This window comes from Quercus lobata, chromosome 11 (assembly GCF_001633185.2).
Source record: "Quercus lobata isolate SW786 chromosome 11, ValleyOak3.0 Primary Assembly, whole genome shotgun sequence".
NCBI classification, from domain to species: Eukaryota; Viridiplantae; Streptophyta; class Magnoliopsida; order Fagales; family Fagaceae; genus Quercus; species Quercus lobata.
The window spans coordinates 12,375,699-12,395,807 of record NC_044914.1 but is presented as its reverse complement, the minus strand read 5'-3'; the positions used below and the strand labels follow the sequence as shown (position 1 = coordinate 12,395,807).

Below are 20,109 nucleotides of genomic sequence, written 5' to 3'. Positions count from 1 at the left end.
TTTGTCCATAATTCTAGTAAAAGAATAAACAATAAACTATAAGTTCATTTGAAATATTAATAAAATCATTAATTATTGTTGTTTAGTTGTTTCATTAATTTGTTTGTCTTTTGTGGGGCCCAATAATTTAAGGACCAAGCCCAATTGCTCCTGGAAAATCCGAAGGCCCAATCCGAGGAGAGCTGTGGCCCAAGCTCTACAGTGCAGAGCACAAAACAATTTTTGGAAGGCAGCCGAGGACAGTTTGGTCCTCGGCAGATCCTGAATCCCACCGAAATGAAGGGATAAAACTGGTATAGGGACGAATTTGTAAGGAGATCTAAAATATCTTGGGGAAGTTATCCTTACTACCCTTCCGGATAAGACCCAACACATGACAGAGCCGTACTCTGCAGCCTTATCAACCATACCCAACAATTCTGGGATTAGATTGATGGGACAAATATCAGTCTTGTAAAGATTGACCCTACACGTGGACGAAGGACAATGAACACGGACGAGTATAAAAGAAGAAAGTAAATAAATCTGAAGGGGACCCCATCCCACCTAAAGAAAGAAAGATCACATGGGGGAGAACATCTCAAGAACACCGGACTTCACTGAAGAAAGTCCGTCGTTGGATAACTGGGGTAAGGCCTCAATGGTCCTCGGATCAACTTCGAGGAGTCCCATCCCATAGGGTGCGACGTCTTAGGGCTTAAATGTTCAGGCTCAACTCCTTTTTCTACCTGAATTCCTCTAAAGCCAGGATCGGACATCGCCCCGTGACCAGCGGCTAGCTTTTCAAGCCCACTCTCTACAAATCATATTGTGAGGGATCTTTCGTACGCGAGCCCAACATCCTTATTGGGCCGCCAGAGAATCGTGTCCTTACAATTGGCGCCGTCTGTGGGGAAGCTTGCGCGTTGGCGCAGGTGGCGGTGGAGTCAGCTCTCTAGCAAGCAGAAATTTCCGGGATTTCCCCCGTCTCCGGCGACATATAGTTGTTGCTCCGACGTAAACTTCTGCTAAGGGCTACGCCTCGCAGTGCTAAGGGCACGGGCGTCTCTAGGGGCTTCTGGCCTCAGGCAAACTATCCCCGCCTTGGTGAAGGGGCTGGTGGTTGAAAAATAAAACAAATAAGAGAAATCTTATAAGTTTTGGACAGAACCAAGGCCTTGCATGGTCCTCGGACTCAAGCCTATGGGGAAACCAAGTACATAAAAGAAATCTTACAAGTTTTGGACAGAACCAAGGCCTTGCATGGTCCACGGACTCAAGCCTATGGGGAAACCAAGTACATAAAAGAAATCTTACAAGTTTTGGACAGAACCAAGGCCTTGCATGGTCCTCGGACTCAAGCCTATGGGGAAACCAAGTACATAAAAGAAATCTTACAAGTTTTGGACAGAACCACGGCCTTGCATGGTCCACGGACTCAAGCCTATGGGGAAACCAAGTACATAAAAGAAATCTTACAAGTTTTGGACAGAACCAAGGCCTTGCATGGTCCTCGGACTCAAGCCTATGGGGAAACCAAGTACATAAAAAAATCATAAGTTTTGGACAGAACCACGGCCTTGCATGGTCCACGGACTCAAGCCTATGGGGAAACCAAGTACATAAAAGAAATCTTACAAGTTTTGGACAGAACCAAGGCCTTGCATGGTCCTCGGACTCAAGCCTATGGGAAACCAAGTACATAAAAGAAATCTTTACAAGTTTTGGACAGAACCAAGGCCTTGCATGGTCCTCGGACTCAAGCCTATGGGGAAACCAAGTACAAAAATCTTACAAGTTTTGGACAGAACCAAGGCCTTGCATGGTCCTCGGACTCAAGCCTATGGGGAAACCAAGTACATAAAAGAATTATTAAAGTTTTGGACAGAACCAAGGCCTTGCATGGTCCTCGGACTCAAGCCTATGGGGAAACCAAGTACATAAAAAAATCTTACAAGTTTTGGACAGAACCAAGGCCTTGCATGGTCCACGGACTCAAGCCTATGGGGAAACCAAGTACATAAAAAAATCTTACAAGTTTTGGACAGAACCAAGGCCTTGCATGGTCCACGGACTCAAGCCTATGGGGAAACCAAGTACATAAAAGAAAAATCTTACAAGTTTTGGACAGAACCAAGGCCTTGCATGGTCCTCGGACTCAAGCCTATGGGGAAACCAAGTACAAAAAGAAATCTTACAAGTTTTGGACAGAACCAAGGCCTTGCATGGTCCTCGGACTCAAGCCTATGGGGAAACCAAGTACAAAAAAGAAATCTTACAAGTTTTGGACAGAACCAAGGCCTTGCATGGTCCTCGGACTCAAGCCTATGGGGAAACCAAGTACATAAAAGAAATCTTACAAGTTTTGGACAGAACCAAGGCCTTGCATGGTCCTCGGACTCAAGCCTATGGGGAAACCAAGTACACAAAATAAAAACTGTTACTAGAGCATTAAAATCCATCCGAAGAGGACTTCTCGTTAACAGTTGGGTCAGTCTTTAATTGCACGGGTTCCCCGGTCTACCCGCAGATCCCTAGTGCCAAAGGGGCTAATACGATACGGCACAGTATGTTGTCCCAAGGGCACGATCCAAGTCCATCGCTGCTCGGCTGCTCTCTCGGATATTCGTCTAGCGTGCATCACGCAGCGCTCAGCAGCTATCTCGGTTAGTTCCATAAATTCAATCTATTGAGGATTACCATTGTTATACTTGATAATATTTGCGAGTTTAAACTAATAAGGGTTTGTATTAAAGTGTTCTTCCGTCCAGAATATTGTTAAAGGCATGTTTAGACTTAATATTCAGACCCAAAGTGGTTGTTGCAAAAAAAATAACATATGCATAAAGAAATAAACACATCTTTTATTAAGACAAAAGAACAGTACAGTGTACAATAAAAGCTGAAACCAGCTTACATTAGAGTTAACTGCGTAAGCAAAAGAAAAGCACAAAAGAGTAAAGATGATGCCGAGGAGATATCTCAGAGGAGAGGTTGGCTACTGTTCCAAGATGTCGTCTAAGGAAACTATTCCTCGACGCTTCTACATGCCCATAACTCAGGCAGCCAAAGAACCTGACCTCAGACTAACACCATCTACAGCAAAGATGCAGGGAGCCGGCAGTTGGGAAGCCCCCGCAGAAGTTTGCCTGCTACAAGGCAGACGGCGCTGATGGTGGAAATTCCTTCTTCGGGCATGCCAAAAATCTGGCATGACCAGAACCTGCTTCGGATTTTGACTAAAAGAAGGAGAAACATCCTTTCCCCTCTCTCGAATTGAGATATTCTCTTGAGTCTACGCCTCCTTGGCCTGTACCTCACTATCTGGAGTCTCAGGAAGACACAGCGCTTTTGTGGCGGAGAGAGCTCCTTTGCCCCAATCCTCGCCTCAAACATGATGTACTAAGAGAGGAGACTGAAGAATTCGTGTGAAAGTAAAGCAACCTTCTCTCCTATTTATTTAAAAGAAGAGGTGATGGCATTTAATTCACGCAGCGTCCCAAGGAACGCTACAGACAAAATGTCTCCGGCTCGATTTCCAATGCCGTCTGCAACCCTGAGATTAAAGGAGCCTCGTAAAGGCGCACCTCGAATACTGGGACGCCAAAAAGTACCGCGTGACCAAAGGCTACGGAAATGCCTCTAAACCTATGGGCCTAATAAATTCGCGGCCCAGGCCCGTTCTGCATGGAAGCCCACGGACTATGGCCCACACCAAGGAATAACCATTACCGAGGACAACTTCCTGCTCGGCAACTTATGAGACACCTGAGGAAAGACAGGTGCAAAAAGAAAAGGGGAGGGAATAAAGTTTTGGACAGAACCAGGCCTTGTATGGTCCACGGACTCAAGCCTATGGGGAAACCAAGTACAAAACATTATTATTATTAAAGTTTTGGACAGAACCAAGGCCTTGCATGGTCCTCGGACTCAAGCCTATGGGGAAACCAAGTACAAAAAATTATTATTATTAAAGTTTTGGACAGAACCAAGGCCTTGTATGGTCCTCGGACTCAAGCCTATGGGGAAACCAAGTACAAAACATTATTATTATTAAAGTTTTGGACAGAACCAAGGCCTTGTATGGTCCTCGGACTCAAGCCTATGGGGAAACCAAGTACAAAACATTATTATTATTAAAGTTTTGGACAGAACCAAGGCCTTGTATGGTCCTCGGACTCAAGCTTATGGGGAAACCAAGTACAAAACATTATTATTATTAAAGTTTTGGACAGAACCAAGGCCTTGCATGGTCCTCGGACCCAAGCCAGGGGGGTAAGTATTACTTTTTATTGGTCTGCCTTATCATGCCAGGCACTTCCATTAAAGTTATGGCAACATCTTTTTATTATTAAGTATTTTGGTCTTAGTCGTCATTGATTTAGATGCTATATGATTGTGCCGAGCGGCGCTTACAAATTTATAAAAAACAAAGAGACAGAACATGCAAAGTGAAATAGAAACAAGTTTTATTAATATGAAAAATTATTACAATATACAAAGAGAGGCTTCAACCAGCCTATACAAAAGAGGGGCTGCCGAAGCAGTACTAACATCCACAGTACAGATAAGCAAACGGTCAAGCGCCTTTTTAAACTTGTCTTCAAGGTCCCTCCGATCTCTGCCTCATAGCTGCTCATACTAAGAGAAGAACTCACTTCAAAAAAAAAAAGAAGAACGAAAAAGAAGGAAATAGTAAGGAAGAAATCAATGAAGAAGATGGAGGACATGAGTAAGGGAAGGAGGAGAAGAAGAGTGGGAGAAATGAAAAGACAAAGAGAGGAGCAAAAGAGGGAGAAGGACAGCACCAGGGCGGAACTGGTGTTGGGAAGACTATAAGAGGAAGGCGGAGGAAGGCACCAGTGAGCAAAGAAGGGGAGAAGCAGAAGCACTTCGCCCCTGCCTCAGCCCTGACTCCTAACACACTGGTGCCATGTTAGGTACGCTCGTGAGGAGCCGAGTGGTGCTGGTATTGGGTGTTCTCGACTCAGCCACGCCGAGAATTCGACATGACGAGCCCCTGCTTCGGATTTTGGCTAAAAGAGAGGCGGGACAGATCTTAAGTCTGCGCCATCCTTGCCCCGATCGAGCCATTTCAAGCTTTATCGGAACATGGTGTTTTGAGGAGGGGCATGGTACTTTCATCGCTCGTTATGGTGGGCATGTACTGATATGGTGTATAACAAACGGGCTAAGCAGGCGCTGGAGAAGGCTACGGGTTTCAGATTTCAGAAGGAAAGAGAGGAGTCTGCACGAAAGTGATGGCCTCCTGCTTGCCTTCTTATAGGAAGGGCAGAACGAAGGGTATTAAATGCATTCAAGTTTCCCAAAGGAATCTGAAGAAAAAAGAGGCGTCCGTTCCGTTTCCCCACCTTATTAGATGAGCCGCCGGACATAAATGAGCCTCATAAAGGGGATTCATTAAGGGCGCGTCTGGGACAGCCAAGCGGCAGGAGTAGATCACGGGCAGATTAAATGAAATCCCTAGAAAACCGGCTAATCTCCTGGACAGGTGGAAAACCGCTCACATAAATGCGGGGTTGAACTAAACAAGCCATATTGAGGGCCCGGGTTTGCCAAAACCCTCCCTTCCAACCCGGAAGTCGGATAGAAGGGTTTTGAGGGGCTATTGTGGGGCCCAATAATTTAAGGACCAAGCCCAATTGCTCCTGGAAAATCCGAAGGCCCAATCCGAGGAGAGCTGTGGCCCAAGCTCTACAGTGCAGAGCACAAAACAATTTTTGGAAGGCAGCCGAGGACAGTTTGGTCCTCGGCAGATCCTGAATCCCACCGAAATGAAGGGATAAAACTGGTATAGGGACGAATTTGTAAGGAGATCCAAAATATCTTGGGGAAGTTATCCTTACTACCCTTCCGGATAAGACCCAACACATGACAGAGCCGTACTCTGCAGCCTTATCAACCATACCCAACAATTCTGGGATTAGACTGATGGGACAAATATCAGTCTTGTAAAGATTGACCCTACACGTGGACGAAGGACAATGAACACGGACGAGTATAAAAGAAGAAAGTAAATAAATCTGAGGGGGACCCCATCCCACCTAAAGAAAGAAAGATCACATGGGGGAGAACATCTCAACAACACCGGACTTCACTGAAGAAAGTCCGTCGTTGGATAACCGGGGTAAGGCCTCAATGGTCCTCGGATCAACTCCGAGGAGTCCCATCCCATAGGGTGCGACGTCTTAGGGCTTAAATGTTCAGGCCCAACTCCTTTTTCTACCTGAATTCCTCTAAAGCCAGGATCGGACATCGCCCCGTGACCAGCGGCTAGCTTTTCAAGCCCACTCTCTACAAATCATATTGTGAGGGATCTTTCGTACGCGAGCCCAACATCCTTATTAGGCCGCCAGAGAATCGTGTCTTTACATCTTTTATAAACTATAATTTTTTATATTGTTGTTTCATTAATTATAAAATTATTAATTATTGTTTAGCCTAACATAATTTAATTTGTTTGTCTTTTATAATGTATTGGTTAATTAAATTATTAATTATTGTTTATTAGTTGCTTCCCCCAATTAATTATTGGTTAATTAGATTATTTTTTTATACTTATGTATTAATTAAATTAATATTTATTTAATATTTTTATATTATAATATATTTCATTTAAAATCTATTTTTTGTGAATTTCTTGCTCATTTGTGATATTTTCGTCTAAATTTTGTGTTATATTTTGTTTATTACTAATAATAAATTTATTCATCTAAATTTTGTGTTATATTTTATTTATTACTAATAACAAATTCATCCATTGATCCTTTTTGAGCCTCAATTAGTTTTTTTTTTCTTTTTTAAAATGTTTCATATCCAGATGAATATTTTTTTAGTAGACATTTCTAATCATACAATATATTTATAAAAATTAAAATAAAAAATAATTTTCAAGTGTAAAACAAATGAGAAATAAAACCTGATTTATATAAAAAGTACTGTTGTAGTTTCACTAAACAATAACAAGTTTTTAACAATCTTAACCTGCATAAATAAAAATTTATTCATCATATTACTAATAACTAAAATATATATATATATATATATATATATAAAAACACAAGATTAAAAATAATAATAATAAATAATTATAACAGAGGATGCCTGCCAAGATGGCATGCACCCACAAAAAACGTAAAACAAATTCTATTGCAAAAAGAAAAAAAAAAGTCAAAGTCTTAACAAAACCAAAAAAAAAAAAAAAAAAAAAAAAACGCAAGCTTAACCAAAAAAAAAAAAAAAAAAAGCTTGAAGGCCCAAACGTGGTGAAACGTCCAGCCCACTGCTCAGAGAAAACTTAAGTCTTTAACAAATCTAAAGAAGAGTAGAGAAAGGCAGAATGGCAGAAATCAAAGTACCTCAAAAGTCAAAAGTCAAAACCCATTCAGCCATACTTCAGTTCTACAGAATCAAAACGCAAACGTAGCAGCCAAAAAAAAAAAAAGAGATCGGAGGAAGCTTTGTCTAGGGCCGACCCTGACAGTGGGAGTGGAGAGAGAAAAAGAGAGGTAGAGAGCAAGAGTTGAGAGAAAAAAGCAGAGAAAGAATGAGAAAAAAAAAGGTAAAAATTTTAGGGATTTGAGGATTTTTATTTGTTTTGACAACTTGTAATAGCGTATATTGGGTTTTGATTTTTTATATATTTTATATTTTTTTGAGAATCCGTTTGCTAAAACGTTGGGTTCGCTTTACCTTGTTTTTTTCTTTAGGTTGAGTTTGTAATCTATTGTTTAGGATTGATGTTGGGTTTGTAATCTGTTATTTAAGATTAAGGTTGGGCTTTTTTTTCCTTATGGGCTTCTCTATTATAATTTTTTTTTCTTCATATTTTAGTTCAAAATTTTTTTTGGGCTTTTAATTAATTAATTTATTTTTATTTTTTTGTTGATTGAAAGTAGAACAAAATATATATTTCTTTATTTGAAGGTGTTCCTAATTTTGGTTGAGGGGTAAACAAGTAATTTTTTTTAAAATTGTTATATATAAAATTTTTTTCAGGTCAGATGTTCCTGAAAACATCCAGGATTGTATGTAGTGCTGCTACTGTACAAACTGATATGACACCAATCATAGAGAGCCGATTCAAATATTCATTTACAAGGTGGTTAAAGTCCACCACTCAAATTCATTGTCAAATTAGTTTGTAATCTTTATTTAATAAAATTTGTTGTGCATTTACCTAAAATTAATTCAACAAGTGAGAAATTGAGAATCAAAAGAGAGAAGGTGGATTTATATGAATGGATGCCGTAACTAACCTTCTTTGGCCATGGCTTCAGTTTTTAAGCTATGAGTCTCGTCATTGCAACATAGAGAGCAAGTTCCATCACGAAAATGTCCGCAACAATGAACGCAGGGCAAGAGGTACTTTGCATCATTTACTTGGATTGTTCCCGTAGCCACCTCCACTGTATAAAATATCAAGTATTATAACCTATAACCCTTGTAATGTACTTATCATCATGATAATTAAATGCCTCATACATATACTTGGTTTATTGCAATTCTCATATCAGAGAAATGAGCCCATTTATAATTTTTATACTATTTGATGCAAGTAATTATAGAAGCATGCTTAATATTTTCAAGAAACAAAATTATTAATGAAAAGTTAAATTCACTTTAATTGTCAAATTAATCTCTAAACTTTAATTTTAATCAATTGAGTCCCCCATTTTGTAAAACTGATAACACTCCCTTGAGATATATCAAAATATATCATACTGTTTGAAGAATACAATTAAATGAAATATGGTAAATTATTCGACCCTCCTTTGAAATTATCAAAACTAGCATTTAACCCGCGCAATGCGCGGGATCATTTGAAATCTCATAAGTAGAAGAGAAGTTTGGCTAATAAAATCAATTTTTAAAGAAAAAATTTGTTGCAAAGTGTGTAAGAAATTATTACCATGCATTCTAAAGATTCTCAATCATCACATCCCTAACTTTGGTAGTATTTACGAAAGATCCAGACAAATTACATTGAAATAAAACAAACCTTTTCAGTATACAACTAACCCAACAAAAAAGCTTCAATCAAAACCAACCCAACCAAAATACTCAAAACTAACTCATATTTCTCAGTTCATAATCAAATGAAAGGAAGAAAAAATAAATAAATAAAACAAAAAATAAAAACTTTTAACATTCAATTTCAACTATAGAAAATGCTGCTTGTGGAGGTAATAGACTCCCTTGAGATCTTAAAATGGCAGATTTTGATCGAATCAACGCAGGTGAAAAAGAGTGGACACCATCAATTGGTGTTGAAGATTTGGATGGATGCATTTTGCCAGCAGCAAAACTGTACCTATTCACCAAAATGACTCAATGCAACATCATTTACATATCCAATAATCTAATGAGCTTATGCAGATAGCCGAACACATAAATTAAAATAATGGTCAGCCTAGCAGGTAAATCTACTTTGTACTCAAACCTCAACACATCATACTTCTCACTTTTCAGCAACAGAAAAAAAGGGGGAAATGTATTTATTTTAATCATTTGATCATGCTGTTAAAATGGACAGCAAATGAAGTGTGAAAGTGAAAATATAATAAAATTGTACAAAAGAAATACAACTTCACATATTGAACTTTGGTGGTATTTATGGAGGAGCCTGACAAATTACATTGAAATAAAACAGAAATGCCTTTTCACTATACAACTAACCCAACCAAAAAGCTTAAATCAAAACTTACTCATATTTCTTAGTTCATAACCAAATCAAAGAAAAAAAAAATTGTAACATTCAATTTCAACTGAAGAAAATGCTACTTCTGGAGGTAATAGACTCCCTTGAGATCCTAAAATGGCAGATTTTAATCAAATCAGTGCAGGTGAAACAGACTGGGCATCATCAACTGGTGTTGAAGACTCAGATGGATGCATTTTGCCAGTAGCAAAACTGTACCTTTTCACCAAAATGACTCAATACAACATCAGAACAAAAGGGGAAAATGTATTTATTTTAATCATTTGATCATGTTGTTAAAGATGACAGCAAATCAAGTGTCAAAGAGAAAATATAATAAAATTGAGAGAAGCCAGGCTGGATAGATATTCTGTAAATCTCCAAAGCTACTATCTTTCAAGTTGAAAACATGAGTTTCATTTTGATCATTGAAGAAAATGCAATTTCTTTTATACCCGGTAAACTCTTCAGCCAAAATCGATAAACAACAATCATTACCCAAAACAAAAACAATAATTACACTTTGAAATCAACCACTTTGGGACCATCACTGTCTCTAACATACCGGTTGGTATGTTCTACCCTCCTCCTTTCTTTATTAAAGCATCTACCAACAACATAGAGAGCTCCACATGACTCCACCAAGTGCTTCTAGCTACCCAAAGGGCTTGAAAAGTCATTAATTAAATAAACAAACGTTCAGAAGCACAAAGATTAAAAAGTGATAAGGGGTCTCTATAGGATGCATTTAGATGTCCATATTTATTGGTGTAACAGCCCAAAAATAAACAAAATTATGTAGATAGAGTAGAATATTAACTAAAATCTAAGAGATAATCAACTTTGTATTAAAAACATTACACTTTCAGATTTCAAAGTTCTACAATTTCAATCACTCTTCAAAACTCATCATGAGATCAAAATTCTAACAATGCATTCAATTCAAGAGGCACAAAACCAAAGTTTTCTGAATCTGATTTATAGAACCAAAAAACAACAAAAATTAAAGCTCCATACAAAACCATAAAAGAGCTGACAATAAGAAAGGCAAATATCAACACCAAGCCCTTTACATAACCAAAAGACCAAAAATAAAACACACATAATAGAACTAACAACAAAAATATACATCAAATTGAATCTCACATCAAATATTCACATTTTAAATTGCCACGCCAGCCATTTACAAATTATTTTACTAAAAAATTACAGTATATATTTAATTTGATGCACTAACTCTAGCAACTTAATATAATCTCTTACTTTGGTATAAAATTCAGCAATTCAAATATTTTAGTTGACTATAACAAAGAAATTGTATTTGTAAAGACCCGGTTATTGTGTAGGAGAAGATGAAGAGTTTATTGCGAGGTGACACTGTTTCAATCTCTACTACCAAAACACCAAAACAAACAACCCTAAACAAAATTATATTCTGCCGAGACTTGGTTTAATCTTCTTCCTCTTCTCATGTTTTGTCTAGAATTAGTTTTCTTTTGAGTATTCGGGTTAACCTCCATATTTATAACCAAATTATTCATTTCCATTAAAATTTGATTTTAAACAGCCATAGTATAACTGCTCAGATTTTTATCATGATGAGGGAAAAAATCTAATGAGAAGATTACATATCAAATTTTAATGGAATTTCATTGAACATATATAATGTAACACCAAAAGAACATTTGCTATTATAATCAAATTAATAAATTCCATAAATATACCCCTGAGTACAGAATGTTGACCAATAGCTTTGATGGCCCCAAAACTTAAATTCTGCATTTTGATTGAACAGTACACTAAGACAACAAATAATCAAGTGAAGATTATGAAATACAATACCTAAAAATGAGTGTAAATATTAAAGTATGAAAATGCAGAACTGAAATAGGCAAGAAAATATTCTAACATGTTCCCAATTTTCTTGAAGTTCCAAAAGATGCTGATAATATGTGAGACACATCATGATGTACAACAACTAACTTTCTTTTATCAAGACCTTTGTTTTAATAATGCCAATCAATTCAAAGAAAAATATGCCATTTGTGAGATATAGAAAAAGGATGACCATAAGTTAGGTTAAATAACATAGACCAAAGTCTGAAATTTACTATAGCAAAAACTTAAGTGCAAAATCTATTTTACTTGGCAGTATTAAGCAATGACCATTCACCAATTTAAACTCAAGCATCAAGATTGATGCCATAATCTAAGTATATAAAAATTGTTTAGAATGTTGTTAACTACTGCAATTAGTCATATGCAATAGAACCCAACATTTACAAATCAAAGGGCATAGAACCAAAGTCTTATTAATCTGATTTATGGATTTAACAACACATAAAACCATTTAAAAAAAAAAAAAAACCAATTACAACAAAACTTAAACCTCACCATGAAAACATAACAGAACTAACCAAAAAGGCCAAAAATTGAACATGCATAACAGAATGAACAACACATTCATCACAGGAAAAACGACATCAAAAGGGCCTAAAACAAAAATGGAACATAATAATAACAAAAGCGAAAATATTCAATTTTAACAAAAACAAATTTTAATCAATACAACAATCGAACAAACAGAACTCAAGAAATTGTAAAAATAAAACGGAAATTGAGGAAAAAGGTAGCAGATTAGCATCAATGGAGACAGAAAGGCATTTTAATGTTCAATACCTTCTTATTCTCTATGTTCCAGGGATTCATTTTTTAAAATCAGAGCAACTACAAATGAAAAACTTTAAATATATACTGCAAAAACCTTAACAACAATGCTAGAGAAGAGATAGGGGAAATGAAAATATTAAAAGGGGAAAATATTTCAACAAAAAATTAAAAACAACATACATGAAATGACAGAACTTTATTTTTTTGGCAACACATAAATCTATGTTCTTCAACACCAAATTGATTTCAGTTTGAGAGAAACCATCAATAAATCTACACTCTACAATAATTTTCAAAACCCTAGAAACGATAACTGAATAGAAAACCAAATTTTAGGAGAAAGCCAAATTTTAGGGGAAAACCAAAAGAAGTACAAACCAAACTAAAATCTGCCAATCTAAAACTAAATTTAATCAATACTACAATCGAACTAAACAGGACTCAAGAAATTGTAAAAATAAATGGGAAATTAGAGAAAAAGGTAGGCAAACCTTAAACCTTAATTGAGTAGTGCGGCAAAACAGTATTTAACAAAATCTTTGTTATCTATCTATCTGTTTGAAACACTAATTGAATGGAAAAAAAAAAGCCTACCTTCTACTAAACCTATATATTTTTGAAAACCCTAGAAACGGTAATTGAATAGAAAACCAAAAAAGGGGGGAAAAATGCGTACCTTCTGAATTGTCTGTTGTTGAAGAGCAGAGACGGGATAGCTTCTAAATCGTTTGTTGTTGGAGAGGACGAACAAAGATTTCAGTCTTCACTATTGCAGAGAACGAACAGAGGTTTTCACTGTTGCAGGGTTTTTTTTTTTTCGCCTCTGTTTGATGGGTTGGAACACGCTAATCTGATTTGTGTGTATATGGAGGTGCAACGAAGAATCACAAGTTTGAGTCTGAATTTTGATCGGGAAATACAGTTTGGGTTTTAGGGTTTGCGTTTTTTATTTATTATTATTTTATTTTAAGCGGGCTGGTGTGTGAAAGTGAGTCTCTCCAAACACACCGTGCAGTTTTTTAAAGTCCTAAACGTGTGTCTCTCTTAATTCCGATTATTAGCCTAGGCCTCACCAGTTATATTATTGCTAAGGTTTATTGAAAAAAAAAAAAATTATATAAATAAAAAAAAAATTTATTTAAATATTGTGCTAATGTGAAAAATTGTGAAAGTTTCAGAGGTTTCGGTTATATCTATATATATTAGATAGCACTTGTCCTAAAGGATTCTATAAATGGCATATTCTTTATGAGGTTTGTAAAAATGCAAAAATTAAGTCTATATAACCTCTTAAAGTATGAATTTAGTAACGAAATATTCCACTTAAAAAAAAAAAATTATTACCAAACTATGTTTGAAGTGACACTCTTATTGTTTGAGGTTTATGGATGAATGAAACTATTCCTTTGAATTATGTATGAATTTGTATAATATTTTTTTTTTAAATTAATATTTCATTAGTTAAAACTTAATTGTCACATTTTTTCAAACTTCAAAGGATCCTTAACATGAAACTATTAAGGGGAGTATCATTTTGATAACATTCAATGGTGGGTTTTGTAATTTATCCCCAAAAAAATGTATGAATAGCCTCATATGCTATAATAGATTTGCACGGAAGACCAAAATTCAGTTATCTTGGCAGAGTGAAATTGATTGAATTGACAAAAACTAAATTTTAAAGATTCATTGTACTAAATTGGATTTTAACTAATCAACAAAGGAGGGAAAAAGAAGCCTCTCTAACATTTGTGAAAAAGATGAAGAGAAGTATGTCTATAGAGGAAATAAAAGATGACAATACACTAACATCTACTTTCATCATCGGGTATCTTTGCCACCACAGCTGAGAGAATGAGAAGGAAAGCTACAAAGAGGAATATAAAACTTTTGGAATTCATTTTCTTTTGGGGTTAGATGCTTCTCACAAATCTCACCACCAATATTTGAGGTAGTATGCTTCTTCCAATGACCACTATTTATATAGGTATATGAGAAATACAAATCTTTTATCCCACTTTTTATATTTCACTTTATTCTCCAGAGTAATGAAAAAGTACTTTTTGAAAAAACTAAGTGTTTAGTAAGCAATTATCAAACTTATCTTTTAAATTTTACATTTATGACACTCATTAATGATAAGACTGCCACCATTTTTCAAAGAGCAACTCATTTATTATACTTATTAACACGCATTAATGATAAATATTGTACAAACTTATTTTTTAAGTTTTATATTTATTACACTCATTAATGATAAGATTGCCACCATTTTCCAAAAAGCAACTCATTTATTATACTTATTTACATGCATTAATTTATCTTTTAAATTTTATATTTATTATACTTGTTAATGATAAGACTGCCACCATTTTCCAAATAGCAGCTCATTTATTATACTAATTTACACTCATTAATTATGTATTTATCTTTTAAAAGAGTAGCTTAGTGCTTCCACTTGTCATGTAACCTAGCCCAAAACCTATTTTTCTTTTCCTTCTTTTTTCTTCTATTTTTTTTTTCTTCTCATCCAAACATCTGCGATCTTCTTCTTTTCCCTTTAGATATTTTCCTCCACACAAAGAGGTCCTCTCTCTCTCTCTCCTGCAAAATTAAAGAAACATCACCACCAAGCTTTCACTCTCACACTCATAAACTCAACTATTCCATCCACAACCAAACCCACAAATCATACCTTCTTGTAATATATTGCCACTCCAATCACACCTTCCATCTCCAACTATCTTCTCCAATATACCGCCACTTCCAACTCCCCCATTTCACATAGTGAGATCCTTTCGTTATTGTATTTTTTGTTGACCGGGAAAATTTGGGAATTCAAAATAAAGCTAAGGGTAATTTAGGAATAATATGCATAACTAGCAACGGTAACAATGCAAGCAAGAGTGTGTTTTCGTATTTCATCTTAGATGGCCCATAACCAAAATGTGCTTTTGGATTAATTGCAATTTCAAAATGCACAATTTGGAAATCTTGCGTTTGGTCCAAAAATACTAACAAAACTGGCAGTTAAAATGATAGGAATCATAGGATAAACATTGGAAATCATTATACAACTCAAAAATTTATGCTTGAGAAAATTTATTGGTCTTGGAAGTTTGAACCACTCCAATATGATTGCAATCCATTGAGAAAAGTAAGGATAGAGTCCATGGATATGGGGTAGGCTTAGCTTCAGGGAGACCTAGGAATATCAAGCATTTTAAACAACAAGTTGGGTGACAAGGTGAAAGAAAAACCCTAAACCAAGAGGGGCAAGATAGAAAAAAATTGGAGGGTAGAACATGCAGTCCATATTCAGAAATGGAATGATCGTTCCGAGTGCATCCATTAGGTAGACAGGGTAAAGGAGGTGATGTCACGTCATCATCCATATATGGTGAGGTATCATAGGATCACTCGATTATATATCAATCGCAATAGCACTAAAATGGAAATTTTGGTAATGTGGACAAATTTATTTTGTTTTGCAAGTTGTCTTCGATGTCATGTTTGTGTCCTACTTAATAATGCCAATCATTTAATGATAGATTGCAAACCAACTGGCTGTCCTCAACTGGTTCAATGAAGAATCTAACAAATACCAGTTCATTAAGAAATCCCTTGAGGATGTGGATGAGGTTGATCATATAGATGTGACAGCCAATGATGAAGCAGCAAACCACACTGAAACACTAGATGTAAGGCCTAGTACATGCTCAGCTGCTCTAGTGCGTACACGTCGTTGACGTGCCCCCACCCCTCATTTTGCCACTAAGACCCCTTATCCACCCTTGTCCACCCCTCATGACACAACTGGGCCCCCCATACCACCCATCCCTCCCATTGACACCGGATCTCCCATGTGGTTTACCCATGCTGAATTCGAGTCCTCCCCCCACACCACCGCCGTTGACCACAACTCGCCCATGGCCCCGTCCTATAGCTCCCCCCAGAAAGTTATACCCACCTCTAGCCTTCAAACACCCCAAGTTGAGCTCATGTCTACCAGCCCGAGTCATACACAACATCCTCCTACCTCCTTCTCTCCCTTGATACATGTTGCACAAGCGACACAACCACATGACGGACACGTTGAGCAGGGGCAACGTGATCAAGTTGAGCAGCCACACAATGCAAATGCTCACGCTCCACCCAAACAGAAATTGACTTGCACCATCCAACCAAAGAGATGCAGCATAGGTTCCCACCTGTTATTCCAAGTGCTTTATTGTTATTTTTATTTCATCCATTTTTTGTGGTTCTATGTGCATGATTTTGTTTTGTTTTGTTTTTGTTTTTTTGTTTTTTTTTGTTTTTGTTTTGTTTTTTTTTTTTTGTTTTGTATAAGCTTAAAAATAGTTTTATGAGTAGGTTACAGCTCCAAATGAGTCATTAGAGTAGGTTATAGCTCTGACTGATTAAAACGCTCACCCTACAACCAAATAGTACAATAGACGTGACTAGAAAAGAAGTAAACGCGGGGAGGGTGCAGCCTAAAACCACCTTTAGTGGAGCATTCTAGAAGATATTTTTTGAAAAGGTATGGTTTTTGCCTTTTCTTTGATTTGGTAAAGTTCAGTTGGTTTTCTGTTTGCTGTTCGCATTCTGAATGTACTAGCCCACTAAATGTTTTGAATCCTGTTCCTTATTTGCCAACTAACCTAATGTATTGGGTGCAATATACATGGCAATTTACCATCCTTGTTGCTCGAGTGGGGTCCACATGGACTTGTGGATAATTGAAATTCTTGGTCTTTGAATTTAGGAAGTAGAGGGACTAAAACTGCCAGGGTTATGGTCCCAGAATTCTGTAATATGGTAGCAAGGACGGTAAATTGATCAACTTATTAGAAATGGTGGCCTCAGTAATTGAAAAATGTTGAGAGACTATGTTTGTGTTTCTATGAATTAAATAACAATGAGTGTCTATATTTTTGGCTTGTTTCAGGAGGATAAGTTGCCCTATTCTTTCTATATATCATATAAGCAGTTTGTTGTGCCTCTTGGCACTTACTTAGAGAAAAACAAAAGTTAATCAAATGAGACTGGCAGTAGAAGTGTCACGCTTTAGCTATTGCAATTGGATTTTAGTTATTGCTCCTGTTTTTTGAATGAGGCATTTAAAGGGTGAATTATGAGGCTTTGCTATTGTTTGTTTACTTGATAACAAATTTGCAGTTTCTATGGAGAAGGCACTCTCAATAGTTTATCAACCACAAGCCGTTTTCCGAATTCGTCCGGTTAATTGTTGTTCAGTAACAATTTCTGGTATGATATTTTGTATTTTGTTTGCATTGCCATTTCATATGGACACATTAACTACAAGACGACATGAACTCTTTCACCTTTTTTATGTAATTGGTTGCTTTGTGATACTTTATTATGAGTGGACTACTGCTAGTTTTCATTGGTCTAGAGACCATCTTTGAGCTACTTATTTGCTATTCCATTGCAGTAGTTTTGTGATATTTGTGTTTGTAGTATGGTCTTTACCAGTTATTTTGAATAGGAATACTTTTCAAAGGATTGCTTGTCTTGACAACTTTTGTTACTGATAGAACCTGCAAAGTCATTTTTTCATTGTTCTTTTCATAATAGTTAATAAATTCTTATACAATGCCAAGTACATATAACTGAATGGTTTTACTTGTACTTCTGAAAAAAAATAATCTTGTATGCCCTGCCCTAAATTATCTATAAAGGATTACACCAGTCTAATTTTAATTGATTGATGCTACCCTATACTTGAATGCCCTGCCCTATACTTCTAAAAAAAAAAAAAAAAAAATCTTGTTGTCCGATGTTAATCCTGCCTTTCAAAGCAGCAGACTGGGTTATTGATCCAACGTAAATGTAATCACTTAAGATGTGACATTGTGTTGTTATTTATGACAATTCGAAGATGTTTCCCCTTGTTGGAACTGTGCAGTTTTTCAGCCCAAGAGTAATTTAAATATAAATATTGCCATGATCCAAACTCCAGTACCAACTAATTCAAAGACGTACTTTCGGTGGAGCATGCACGTATGCTAGAAGAGGGAACACTGAAAAGTATCATTTTAGCCTTTTTGCTTGAATTAAATAATCTGAAATGAAGCTCATTGAGATGGGTGGCTCAACTGTGAGTTAAATAAGTTGAACTAAGTTTTGTAATTTGCGAGGTAGTCCATTTTAAAGTTAATTATTGTAGCTGGCATGTGATAAAAAAGTTTGCTCCACATTTCTCGTAATCTACAAATTGTTGTTGTTACTAAGGTTAGTTTAGTTAATACAAGTATTTTAGTTGTTCTACACTATATTTACACTTCTGTGCTGCTGTTTAGCAACTAATTCCAAAGGCGATGGATACTAAGGTTTAAGTTGTTTCTTTATGCATTTAATTTGTTCCTTATAGGTGCACCTTTGTCTCAATTTAAAATAATTTATAGTCTTTTTGTTTCCTTTCTGCAGGACAAGTAAATTCAGGAATTGACTGCTGAGTTGGGTACCATTGCTACATATTCCAGTCCATCTAGGTTTAATCAGGTTTTCCTTGGTACCTAAATTACCTGTTAGTTTTCTTAAGTTGACATACACTAGTCCTGATATTTTTTGTATCTCAGGGTATGTACTCACTGCGATGGACATATTGGAAAGAACTGGATTTATACCACCCTCGTTGGAACTAACGGGATTTGCAAGGTGCGGAAGAAAGATACTTTCTGCATTTTGTCTTCAGGTCTGGTTATTATCGTCGCTGGCGGATGTACTGGATGCCTATTGAACCTTCGACATAGTGAATCCTTTTAGGTTTTTTTTTTTTTTTGGTTGCTGTACTTGAATAGAATTTATTAGCTTTGCTTCATGGGATATTAATAAAGTGCCAAGGCCTCGTAATTCAACTGGCAATTCTTAGTATTTTCAACTAAGATAGTCAGGATTTAAAACCTCCATCCCCCTATGACAGTATATCGAATTATCCAAAAATTAATGAAATATTTATGAGAAACGGACAATCTTATGGTTGATATTACCACTATCAAGAATTTTTAAACAGGTGAGGTTTTATTTGGATGCATTATTTGGTTAATATGCAACCTTCCGGGTGGAACCAAGCTGCAACGTGTGTGAAACCATATAATTTCTCTGTCTTATTCAAAGAATCTTTTGGCTGTTCATAATAGTTTATTTGTCAAAATCATTACATAATGATTCTTCAGCAGCTTTTAGTGTTGGACTAAAATCGTTTTAGTGTTAGACTCAAAAGGCAATCCATTTTGCATAATGACACTCACACGAAGTTGAAAATGCCAGTTACGTGACAGCTGCTAATTCGCTTTAAAGTTCAAACTCCTAAGCAACTCAGTACAAGAAACACAGATTAAGTTCTAACAAAACAAATAGTGCCCATAGGACCTGCTATCTCTTCTTAGTATGAGCATTACATTTATTTGGATTCATGCTATTTGCCTTCTCAGCATGGTCCCCAATTAATATGTCCCCAATTCGTCTAGACCACCTTCATTGATATTGGATGTCCAAATTAATCAAGTTTACAAGAACAAATGTAAATTCAACAAGTTACCAACACTTTGACATGGAAATGAACTAAACCAAGGATGCAAGGTTTAACAAAAGTCGATGCTTATAAACTATGCCACAAAGTCTAAAGGAACTGGAAAATACAAAAAAATGTTCCCACCATGGTCCTGTACATTCATCCGGCATATGCATCATTTAGGTAGAGAAATTGTTAG

The 20,109-nt window shown here is 36.3% G+C and overlaps 1 long non-coding RNA gene across 2 annotated transcripts; it reads right to left on the bottom strand.

Annotated features, from left to right (window-relative positions):
• Positions 1–8,897: 8,897 nt before the first annotated feature.
• Positions 8,898–13,336, bottom strand: LOC115967937. 2 transcript variants are annotated; one of them, XR_004086596.1, is made up of 2 exons: positions 13,047–13,336; positions 8,898–10,355 (listed from the first exon to the last, which is right to left on the bottom strand). It is a non-coding gene; the product is annotated as an uncharacterized LOC115967937 (long non-coding RNA). The 2 variants fall into 2 exon arrangements; XR_004086597.1 differs by having other exon boundaries at positions 8,898–10,351.
• Positions 13,337–20,109: the final 6,773 nt, after the last annotated feature.